General features: G+C 43.1%; 1 long non-coding RNA gene across 5 annotated transcripts in view; it reads left to right on the forward strand.

Annotated features, from left to right (window-relative positions):
• LOC140683751 (uncharacterized) overlaps positions 1–12747 on the forward strand; it is a 218360-nt gene that overhangs the window by 164453 nt on the left and 41160 nt on the right. The window lies entirely within an intron of this gene.

Below are 12747 nucleotides of genomic sequence, written 5' to 3' on the forward strand. Positions count from 1 at the left end.
GCCACGATAAGCTTGAGTTTGCTAAAAAATGTGCGCACTGACACAGAGATAATGCAAACATTGTTGGAAAGGTGGATTACAAGCCTCAGCCAGAGCCAGATCAATAATCCACAACTTTCAAACTGTTGGGAAAGGTGCCAGGTATGTCACCTGGTGTGTGCATGTAAGTAAGAGAGGAAAAGGAGCATATAGAGTGGATGGTGAATTCTGGAGACTGTCTTCACTAGAGAACAAACCTGTCCAGTCTGAGACATGAAATGGAATTGATTTCAGTACACCCTTTCATGAATGAGTTTCAGTAAGAAGGTGAAACCCAGACAAGGGAGAACAGGGCTGGTGAGAGATTGGATACCAAGCTTTTGGGAATAATAACCTCATTGGGAGGTCTGTGGGTTAGTGCACAGAAAGTGCAGTGTTAAAGCCCTGCTAACTCCTAAGAACATGTTCTCTGGTGGATGATGGAAGCAAGGAAAAGCATTTATGATTTTTCTTTGCTCCCTGAAATTGGGTGGTTGGTAGAGTGCTTTGTTGAGCTAGTTAGGAGTGGCCATCATTGCCTTCTCTTTCCTTGAACTTTCCATGCAGACCTTCATCAGCATCTTCTCAGATCCTATGTCCAGGATGTACAGACTCAATGGCTGTAGATCTCCCACGACACAGCATGTGCAAGATATCAAAATATACCCAGTTTGCCCAAGCACTTGGGGTGGCTGATCCCTCCCCAGAAAGTCAGATAGGGCTGAGAGACCTACTTTGGGCTATAGGCATCACTGGGATAGTTCTGGTGTGAAACCCTGAGTGACATTTTCATCAACTGTCATATGGCTCTGATTTCCAGGAGACTTCTCTTCCAGTCTTGGGCAGGTCCTATATGCCACATATCACCCACTTTGCTGTCCCCTGCTTCTGATTATGTGGCCACTCAGAATTTGTTGACTCAACGTATGACCAAAAAGAGATGATTTCTGCCCACCATTCCACATTTCAAGATTCCATTCTTTGGCACAAGGCAGAGTCAGAAAGCGTAGGAGGCCTGTACAGTTCTATCCAACTCCCCATTTTACTTGGGTGACTTTCTGCTCATCATCTTAGACCTTGCTGTCCTAAATGACTTTATTTTATTTGCTGAAAAATTATCAGGCTCAAATTTATACAGAGCTGGGTGGAGAAACTCTGAAGTTGGCCAAAACAATTTTGACAGGATTCCAAAGAAAAAAAAAAAGCACCATAAATTTTTCATAAAAATAGTATTCTTCACGTCTGCTGCACTAACTATTTAACATCAATTCCTGGTGCCAAAGGCAAGGTCTGAAGGAACAGGCAGGGGCTACCCTAGGCAGAGTGTAAGAGAAGAGACTCCACCACAGCCACTTTGTTCAGCAGAGATTTAGTGCTGCAGCATTTTACTGTTCTAGTTTTCCCACAAAACGAGGGCACATTTTAACTTATTCATTCAATTATTTGCTTCTTTATTAATTATACAATAAATAGAGTTTGGAAAGTTTTTATTGTACTGTGTAAGGCAGATAAGCACAAGAGAGAAAAAAACCCTAATTTTTTTTTCTTGTGATTGTATGGTTTATCTAGGTTTAGAAATAGGACTCTGTAGCAGTTGGAGATGGTGGCCTGGAGACAGTATACAGCTCTGAAGGGCTCTAAATCTCTGCAAAAATGCTTGCAGGATATTTCCAGGAAAGAATCTCTCTGACTTATAATTTTCATCTATCTACCAGTAGACATGTTGAGAAGGAGGGTATCAACCCAAACTGACTTCTCTGGCCCAGGCTGAGAGTTTTCCAGGTATGTGAGCAGTTAAAATTTTTCAGAAACTTCAAAGAGGGGCTACATAAGACCTGGCTGATTTTACAGTGCTAAATTCAAAGTTTCCCTGTCTCCAAGCGAACATCGACTAAATGACATAACATTAATGTACCATACCAATGAATATGCCTTTTAGATAATGACACAGGCAGTGTCTCGTGTATTATTTAAAATAAAATGCAATACATCTCAGAAGGGTGTTTGAGAATCTGCTCTGCATACTTATTGGCAAGATGGTCTTTCTGGTTCATTTAACTGTTTCATACCTCTGTAGCATATACTCTTATTTCCCTTGTCCTCCTCCCTACCCCTTCTAAAGCTGACTTTATAAGGAACCGTTTTTCAATATTGTAATATTTACTTCATTATAGTAGTCTTACACAATTGACTGCCTGCCTTCTCATTTTGCATTTCAGCATATCTGCACAGTTTTTACTTTATATCCTGCGGCTTTCGGGGGTCACTTGCGGCTGTCCCCCGTCCCTCCCCGGCCCCCCGGGACCCCTCCGGCTAGCTGTCCCCTCAGGGAACCGGGGTTTGCCGCGGTCCCGCTGCACTGGGCTTACCAGGCAGCGGCTGGGTTTGCATGGTCCGAGCGGCTGTGTGCCTCGGTCGCCGCAAGGAGTCGAGATAAAGAGACGAAGAGAGGTCAGTTGTATGCAGTCCAGAAAGATTGTATTGCCTGAACAGTTGCAGGGACAAAAGACCCTGGGCTACTGCCCAGATACAGTTTTATACAGCAAAATTAAGAGATAAGGTCTAAACAATAGAGACAGTGTTCAGCATGGGCCCATCAGAACCACCCCAGGGGTCAGGTCCAATGGGAACTGCTCAGGGGTGGGGAGAAGGGGGTTTACATAAAGATGCTGAAGCGAAACTTTCCCGAAACAATGGGGCATACATAAATGTATCTTTTCCTCATACCTAAATGTATCTTTTCCTCAGTTTCCAACTCCCAAGGCCTTTCTAAATCCCTTCCTCCACACTACCACGCCAGCGTGATAGCAACATCTCCCTCTTCTTTACTTAATAAGATGAACGGTGCCTTGGGAGAAGGTAAAACTGCGGCTCTCAAACTGCGGTGTCTTTCTGCTTGTCGTCTTCCCACCAATCGCCCTCCGTGGCGGCAGCAATGAGAACAGGTGCGGAAGCCTTAGGCTTTGAGGTGATGACCTTGGAGATGATTCGCTTAAGAATCCCAAATGCTAACAGAACTAAAAACAGTGCAACTAGAAAGTAAAAGATGTCTTTTAAAAGAGACACTGCCCACCCAGAAAGGTCCCAGTCTTTGAACAGATCCTTAAACCAATCCTCATTTTCTTGCTTCACACTCCCAATGAGGCTTCTCATTTCCTGAATGGACGAGTGGACACTCTGGCCTTTAGATGACAGATCAAAACAACACAACCCATCAAACTCTTTACATCCATGACCATGTGCCAACAGCAGGAAATCAATAGCTGCCCGATTTTGGAGGGTAGCCTTTCTGGTTATTTCCTCGTCTTCTAGGAGGTCACTCAGGGCTGCTGATGTTAAATTTGCCTGCTTCGTCACCCAGCATTCCAGATTGCCTAATTCACTCAATGCTTTTGCTGCCGCAACCCATGGTAAAAACACAGAGACGGCAACTCTTTTGGATTTTGCCCAATGGTAAATTTCTGCATCACAATGTTCATCAAATTGACTTGCACTTCGCTTAGTAATTTTTGTCTCACCCTTTGCTCACCTGATTGGAATTTGGGTCATGTTGGGGGAAGCAAGGGTCAGATGCCCGAAAGTGCATGGACCTCCAATAAGACGAGAGGGGATTCCTGGGTATGCTCTGTCCCCACAGATAAGAAACACTCCTTTGTCCAGCTTGCGGGGACGGAAATCAGTGGTGGATGCAAATTTCAGCTTATAGACAGCTGTGCACCATTGACCCGCCCTGAATTCTACCTTGTACTGTTTGACTTGCTCATATAGTTTTACTTCTTTGGTTGGGGAAAAATCAAATTGAATGCAATATTCAGCTTTTGCGGAGCCCAGGAGTTCTAATTCCTGGGGCTCTCCCTCAGCAGAGGGCAAGTGTAGGATCCACTTTTGCCACAAAATGAGGGGGTTTTGCACTGGTATTTTAACTTGTTCTACAGCTCCTCGGTGCCTGTAGAACTCTGTCCCCGCTTCAGGTATTTTATTTTCGTTCACCTGCTTTTGCGGGCGGACCAGACCGATTGGGAACTCATCCCCCTTACTTGGAACCCCTACTAAACATGTGGACATCGGATTTTCTGCTGAGGCAGTAGACAAACACATGGGATCTTGTTTCAAGGCTTGGGCGAGTGTGACCCACACATTTTTCTTGGGCTGTGGAACAATCCACGCGTCCACCGTGTACGGGTAGATGGCCATTGTCTGGAACCAAACGATGAGCAGGAATGTGGAAATTGACATTCTGCTAGTCTGAAAGAAAGATAAAATCATATAACAAGGTAAACTAACTCTGAAAAAGGTACAATTTGCTCTGCCAGTATAAAGGAAAAAGATTCCCCCTACTCCCACTTTCCCCCCTTGATAAGGAGGAGGCCCTGCAGACCCCGGAGTTCTCGGGGTTGCTGCTGCTGAAGCAACCACCCTTTCCCGCGGACTTATCACTGAGTCCTCTGTCATTAGTGTAGCTTTTCTCGTGCACTCCTCAATGAGCTGATCGAGTGTGGGTGGAGGCGATGCTGGAAGGGCCAGGATGACTCGTTGACAGGCTTCATTTGCATTTGTGGTGGCAATTTCTAGTGTGAGCTGATCTTGGAGCTCTGGATTTTGCACCCTTTTCTCGACTGAAGCTCTCACTCGATCCACAAAATCCATGAACGGCTCTGCAACAGACTGCCTCAAAGCGGTGTAAGAAATGACAGGTTCTTTAGAAGGCATGTTAAAAAATGCATGTTCTGACGCATCCCTGGACAGGTCTAACACTGATCTGGGAATGCCTGCTGCTTGCTTCTCAGCTTGGCTCCAATCACCCTCACCCACTAGATGTTCTAAGGTGATTTCCTCATCCTCTATATCTGTGGAATGGGTTGGACTCTGCAAAATCTCTGGAAGGAGGTCTCCTGCAAGCCTTTTCCAAGTTCTTTCCCACAATCTAAATTCAGATTGAGGGAGCAAACAGCTGAAAAGACGTTTCAAATCAGCAGGGACAAAAGTTTTGGAACCTAGAGTAGCTTTTAAAATGCTCTTAAAAAATTCACTTCTTTCTCCAAATTTACGTTTTGTTTTGCAGAGTTCCCTGATACTGTAGTATGAAAGGGGCTCCCATTTGGGGTTTTGTCCTCTCGCATTATAAACCACTGGGGCCATGAACGGAGGATCGGTGTCTCTGGCCAATTTCTGTTTCCCGGAGCCGACAGTCCCGGAGCTGGCAGCTCCGGCGCTGCCGTTGCCGAGGGAACCAGGAGCGAGAGGGGGGGCGGCTTGTGTGGGAGTGGCCGCAGCTGGAGGGGCCGTGTGGAGCGGGGCAGGGGCAGGGGGTGGTGATGGAGCTGCGAGGGGAGGAGCTGAGGGCTGGACCGTGGGCTGAATCGCTGCAAGGGAGGAGGGATTGGGATTGGGGATGGGCAAAGGGAGGGACACGAGGGCTGGGGGTGTGTTCTGGGCTGGCACGGGGAGCAAGGAATTCTGGGACGGAGAAGGGAATGTCGCGGTGCCGCCTCCATCTTGTGGTGGCTGCGCGAGGGGGGTGGGGGGTGCAAAGCAAGGATTTTGAGCTGCGGGAGCGGAATCATGAGATGGAGAAGGGTCAGGAACTGAATCTACATCTGCGCGGTTAGTTTTTTCAAAGCCAGGGACGCGGGAGGTTACAGGGGACGCGATGTGACCCTTTTCTGTTCCCCGGGCGTCCCGAATGTCTGCACTCTCTTTCACAAAGTCATAAATGAACAAAAAGATTCTCATAAAACCTTCTTTCACTGATGGATCTCCTGCCTTTGTCCTTTCACTCAACACTGCACCCACACGCTTCCAAAAGTGTCTTTCTTTCACATCTTGCTCTGTTACCTCCAAAAAACTTACTGTTACCCATCTGACAAACTCTTTCACCAGACTCTCAGGAAGTTTTGCACATGCTCTCTGCAGGGGTTCTTGAACTTGTTTATAAATCTCTTTCTGCTGTGTAGTCAGCGTAACACCCATCGCTGGCAGCACAGCAAAATCTCACCCAGCTGCTGCAGCAAAAACCCCAAAGTTCTAAAGACCCGGCGGAGCTCCCGACACGCCTGCGCGCTGGCGTGTCCCCCCTTGGGCACACGGGAGCCTGACTCCAGTCTCCTGGCCGGACCCTCTCCGCCAGTACCGAGACTTACCCACCGCCGTTCTTCAGAAAACCCACTGCAGCAACGGTTCCCGACTCCGCAAACAGTCTTCCGGGTGTTTGGAAGGTCCCATCCGCATCCACGGACACAGCGCCGGACAGAAATCGGCGCCTCTGTGCCCGCGGTGGCAGTCCTGCCGGGCTGTGTGGAAGGGCGAGTGCCCACACCACCAGCGCGGTCCAAGAGCTTCTCCCCGCAGAGCTGACAGCCTGCATGGCGGTTTTTTCGCACCGCTCTCCGCTCTGTCGTTCGCGGCGACACAGATAGCAAAGTGTCCGGAAAAGCTCCCAACCGGTGAACTGCCCGCGGCGGCCGCGGCGCGTTCGCTCAAACCGGTGCAATGCCTCACGTTGGTGCGCCACTTGCGGCTTTCGGGGGTCACTTGCGGCTGTCCCCTGTCCCTCCCCGGCCCCCCGGGACCCCTCCGGCTAGCTGTCCCCTCAGCGGACCGGGGTTTGCCGCGGTCCCGCTGCACTGGGCTCACCAGGCAGCGGCTGGGTTAGCACGGTCCGAGCGGCTGTGTGCCTCGGTCGCCGCAAGGAGTCGAGATAAAGAGACGAAGAGAGGTCAGTTGTATGCAGTCCAGAAAGATTGTATTGCCTGAACAGTTGCAGGGACAAAAGACCCTGGGCTACTGCCCAGATACAGTTTTATACAGCAAAATTAAGAGATAAGGTCTAAACAATAGAGACAGTGTTCAGCATGGGCCCATCAGAACCACCCCAGGGGTCAGGTCCAATGGGAACTGCTCAGGGGTGGGGAGAAGGGGGTTTGCATAAAGATGCTGAAGCGAAACTTTCCCGAAACAATGGGGCATACATAAATGTATCTTTTCCTCATACCTAAATGTATCTTTTCCTCAGTTTCCAACTCCCAAGGCCTTTCTAAATCCCTTCCTCCACACTACCACGCCAGCGTGATAGCAACAATATCCCTTATAGGATTTTGCATATATTTTTGAGGAGAAAAAAAGAGACATTTATAATTCAGGCTAACTAAAATGTTTAGTGAGGACAAAGAGACAGTTACTACTATCAGAAGCTTGTAACTCACAGTTATAGTGTCAGGAAGCAGCCAACATTTACATCTGCCTCTGTCTGGGATGTATTTAGTGATGGGTACTATATATTGGGTATGAGGGTGTCCTTGCATTATGGAAAATAAAGCTCTGAGTTTGTTCAAGGTCACCGTTGCTGACAACACAAGTATTTAAGAAGCTGAGTAGGTGATAAAGTTTGACTTCTAGAACTTTCACATTTATAACACAAAGATAGCTGTTCTATGCCTGCTGTTTAGTGTCTTCAGACTGTTATAGTTACAGCTATATATCTTCTCTTTTCTCATGAAAGAAGATGGCCACAGTATCACTTGTGCCATGCTCTATTATTCTATTAACTCTAAGCAGATTATTGCAGGTACCAGAAATCATCTGATTGCAGCAGCATGAAGATCCACTCAGGTTAATTTCTCCTGCTTCCTAGTAACCTCCTTGGCAAGGAAATTAAATCCACGTGGTACTCTGCTTTTCAGGCTTCTTCATCTTTAACTATTTGACCCTCTGTCTCTTTTCTATCTTTAATATATATATTTTTACCATTTGATACAGAAACAACCCTTATGTCCTTGTTTGTGTGTGGCTGAATCCTCTAGATTCTTCCTGACTGTATTTTATAACAACACACTGGAGAAAGGACTCTGACCACTGTGAACTTAGCAATATTTGAGAATATTTAACTCTAGAGATATCAACCTTCAATGTTTCAGTATAAGCACTTTTCAGGAATAAAGGCAGGAAAAATGCAGAAAATTTGATTTAGAAGTGGCTTTGACTTTACAGCCATATAATAGACTTGCTAATATCTACTGTTGATAAGCTGATATCCCTTTTGTTTGGAGCTAAAGTCATCTTATTTTCCTCAACCATTAAGGGAATGAAGGGCTAAAATCACTGGAATTTCAGTGGCTACATAAGTCATGTTTATTTTCCCTGGAAGGGAGTCTCTGATATTCACTCAGTGTAAATGAAAAAAAAAAAAAAAAAAAAAGAGGAAAAAGAGCATATCATTTTCATGTCACAGTAGCATAATGAATGAGACAATCCATCCACTTCACAAGGATTGGGCACTCTTGATGTAGGCAACCCATAAATCTCTTTCATTGTGTTTGTCAGCAGTCATTTTTAAGGGCTTCTTTCTCAATTCACAGGTTGTGGTTATTAGTAACCTCATAGCTGTGCTGCAGATGTCATTGAGGCTTATTCCTTGTAGCCGTGTCATCAATCATGGCTTTCACATGGTTTTTACGTACTGGAGCAGAATAATCCATAGCATTTTTTCACCCTAGTAAGCATGACTTCAGTAACTAAATGGAAAATGTAAGATATAATCATGCACATGCACAGACAACATTGACTTGGCTGCTTAAACTGACAAAAGGCAGTGACAGTTTTAGTAATGCTGTACATTTCTCTGAGGATTACCCTGTATGCATGGAAAGGAAAGGCAACCGCAGCTCTGAGTTACATAAAGGAATTGGCTGCTGATGCTGCTTCATTGGAATTGCCATAAGCTTTTTCCAGATATCGCTTCTCATGAGGCAGGCTGCAGTGTCACTTCCCCGCATTCTTAAAACATCTCACATAGTCAGAGCTGTTCAAACATATATGAAGAAACCAATGCTGAGGATTTGTGATAGTCGAAGCTTTGTTTCAGGGCAAGGAGATTTCCAGGACCTTATGAATGCATGATGCTTGCTGGACGATGAAATATATTTTTGAAAAAGTGTCTGCTTAATTAAAGCACAAGAGATATTTCACACATTTCAGCAAGAAAATGTCTGTAATCTTACTACAGAAAAGGTCTTATCTAGTATACAGTTCTCAGCTCTAAGGTGGAAGAAGAGGAGTCTAAAGTTTTCTCTAAAATATGGTGTGAGTGTGGTAAAATATGATATGCTTTCTTATATAATTAGTTCTACATGTGTGCATGTGCATTTTCTAATTATGATATTTCCAATCCAAGAGGCTTTGTAAATACATTGCAAACATGGTGAACAATCAGCTTCTTCCCTGGAATGGGTTGCATCTTAGTAGTGAATCTCATAAATTTAATCAATAGGCACATAGATCAGAGTGGTGATTTATACTTCAGATGTTCATCAATGACACCATACAGTAGCTGCTTGTTTGCAGAATAGATGGAAAATTTTGGATCTGTGCAATTGCAAACTGAACTCTCCACTTTACCCTCCCTGCCAAATACTCTTTTTCAGCCTGATCTTTGATTCTGGATTTAGCAGAAAAATACAGCTCTGATGAGCTCTTCCTGAAATTGCTGCTGCACCTCTCCTCATCCACTTAAACCATCCCCTCAGACTCTGTCAAAAACCAAAAGCAGAATCTGCCCTGATATGTAAGCTTGGGGCACGAGCTTCTGATCTTGCCTCATTTCACCCACTTAATTAAATTTTTGGTTCTCTAAAGCTTAAATCTTAGAGTCTTAAGTCTTAAAGCTTATAGTAAGTCAGCTGACATCAGAGGTGGGAAAAGAGCCTTGGAGGAGAATGTATGGATATTTGTCTTCTGTTCATCCAAGAGTAGTGGAGGAAATGTGTGGGAATCTAGGGCTTCCCTCTGGCTACTCTGGAAGGTCTGGGACCCTGGCAGGGGGTCAGGAACACCCCTGTACAGAGCCCCCAGAGACACTGTCTCTGATCTCTGTCCATGGAAAAGAGTTTCCAATCTTACAGGATGAATTACAAGCTCTGAGTGTTTGATATAAGTATGACTTGGAGCTCTCAGAGCACTCATTGAAATCCAAACCTTGAGCTAAGATGACCATGTTTTCATGCCCTTGGAATTTCACAGGTGTGCATAAATACATGACATTGCCTGATGTTCAAGTACAGCAAAATTCCACAAGTTTCTTAACCTTATTACCAAACACAAGAAGCATAAATCTTTAATTTCATTGCCTTGTTGAGCCATGTAAGGACAATTAAGATATTGACTCTATCACTGCTTCGGTTTTTTTTGTTTGTTTGGTTGGTTTTTTTTGGGGGTTTTTTGGTGTTTATTTTTGGTGGGTTTTTTTTTGTTTTGTTTTTTTTTTTTTTTTTGCCACAGGGAAATTCTCATTTATTTTCACAGAATCACCCCTTAAAATGCTCACAGCTTTTATTCATTATGCCTTTCTCCACTTGTGGAAGAATTACAAGGGTCCATAAGTGATGCAACAGCACAACAGGGAGCAACATCAGTTTCAAATTCAGTGTGAATTGGCATATGCTAAAACAAACTAATGCCCCCAGAGACAGTTGGATTTACTTCCTCTGCTCAGTATATTAGGGCCATCAGATAATTCAAATATACTTTATGCAACATTATACTGATGGCATTAGAAAACTGTGAACTATCTACTATCATTTTTTGAAGCACCTGTCAAAACAAAAGAACTTGATGGAAAAATGTAAGGATTCTTAGATTAGTTGCTAAAATAACAATTTTCAGACTTTCTGACTCTACCTATTTTTCCCCTTCCACAGAGTAAAACTTTCTTATGCATATAATTCCTTTGATTTTATTGAGAAATGAAACAGTCCATTGCAAAGTAGCACAAGTAAAGCTGACTGTAAGCTTCCCAGCTTCTCTGCACCAGGCCAGCTTTGTGGAGTCTTGTCACTGCAAAGCAGTACTTCCACACCATGAAAACTTTACTTGGTGTACTCTACAATCTTGGTGTCTTGTGTAGCTCACTCATTAATACTGTCTTCTGTGCTTTTCTTAGATGATTAAATGCAGAATTTTTTGCTGTTCCTTCATATGCTAAAAGGCAACTTATTTTCTCCAAAATTATTCTGTTCACCATAGAAGGGAAATTTCAGTTGGCTAAAGAGATAGGAAATTGGCAGAAAAAGAATTTAATCCTTCTTAAAATTTAAGGAAAAGAGATTCTTAGTGCAGGAAAAGCTTTTGTTGGGTTTTCTTTTTTTGTTTTTGGTTTTTTTAATGGTAATAAACTGCAGTAGCTCAGATGCAGAAGATCTCTGTGTTTTGGGAAAGTTCAAGCATTGCAGCAAGTTGAGATGTATGTATCTTTTATGGTAATTTAGATTATATTTAGATCTGTAGGTTTAGAGCACAGATCTTTCAAAAACCTGGGCAATTGTCCCCTGCCAACTTGTAGTTTCTCTCTCATTTATCTTAGCACCTTGTTGTGTGACACTTCTGAAGGCGTACGGGGTACAAGTCATTTCATGAGGCACAAGTTTTTATCCACTGACCTTGGATACCCACTGTTGAACGAGAATTCTGAGTTTGGTTTTCACATATGCTGATATTTTGAAAATTGGATCTACAAAATTATAAAAGGACTGAAGACCAGTGCTCAAATGTTTAGATTTAGGACTTTGTAAGTATTTATATTGAGTGACTAGACGCAAGTCAACATAGTGATTACAAATACGGCTGCCATATCATCAAGCTGAATATTTTTATATTTTGTGGGGTATATAGTGATGACTTACATAAGAATCATGTTCTTCTAAAGAAAAGCAAAGTCCTCAGAGACCTGTAAGACACTATAACCTCTGATCTGAATGTTCAATAGCTTTTCCCTTCTGTTTAAATATCTTTCTCTCATATAAATTATAAATCAATACTCTAACCACAAGAGATTCATCAGTCTTATCTTCTGGTTGGCGTTTACTAAAACGATCATGAATATCACTTGTAACAAATACTTGTTAATTAAAGTACCTTTTCAGGTCATGTCTTCACAGCCTGTGACCTAAGATTAATGGCTACATCTCAGCAGACCATTGTTAGAGGCTGTTTTCTCCATTCTGAGGAATGATAAAAATTTAATTAATTATATCTTGATTAATGAATTGGAGTAGAACATGATGTTGGTGAGGGGTTAATTTCCTCCTACAGAAAACAAAAGTTTTGAGTTTTGCTCCTAACAATATTTGCTAGCTAGTAAAGAGATATTGGTATTTAAAATACAATATTTGAAGAGTTCAGAGGAAACTAATCACTTACACTGTATTATGTAGGATTATATATAATGGCACATTCAGCCTCTAGGAAGGCATGACCTGTGGTTAAAAGGAAGACAGGACAAAATAAAGAGCTCATTCTCTGATACTGACTGACTTGGACATTTTCATCATGTTGCATTCTCTCCTCACCTGCCATTTTGGCAGAATGTTTGACAGAATGGCTTGTGGCTTGTGTGTATTATTAGACAAATATATTGTGTTATAAACACATACCCTACTTTATATTATTTGCATAAAGAGTAAAGCTAAAAATATCTCTAAGAACGACAGTCAATCTTATTTTTTCCACAATATTTGAGAATATCTGAAACTATTCAGAATCCTTGGTGTATCTATGAACATGCTTATTGTTTAGTATTGGAGCCAAAATTTCAAACTAATCACAGTGCTTTGACAGAGTTCTGGTTGACTGACTCAATGTTCCTTAACAATGAAAGGTTTTGTGAGAAAATATACTTAGGGTAATTTGAAAATTCAGAAGATCCTGAAATTAGATACAAATAAAACTATGCTTCATATA

Source organism: Taeniopygia guttata, chromosome 3 (genome assembly GCF_048771995.1).
Source record: "Taeniopygia guttata chromosome 3, bTaeGut7.mat, whole genome shotgun sequence".
Classification (NCBI taxonomy): Eukaryota; Metazoa; Chordata; class Aves; order Passeriformes; family Estrildidae; genus Taeniopygia; species Taeniopygia guttata.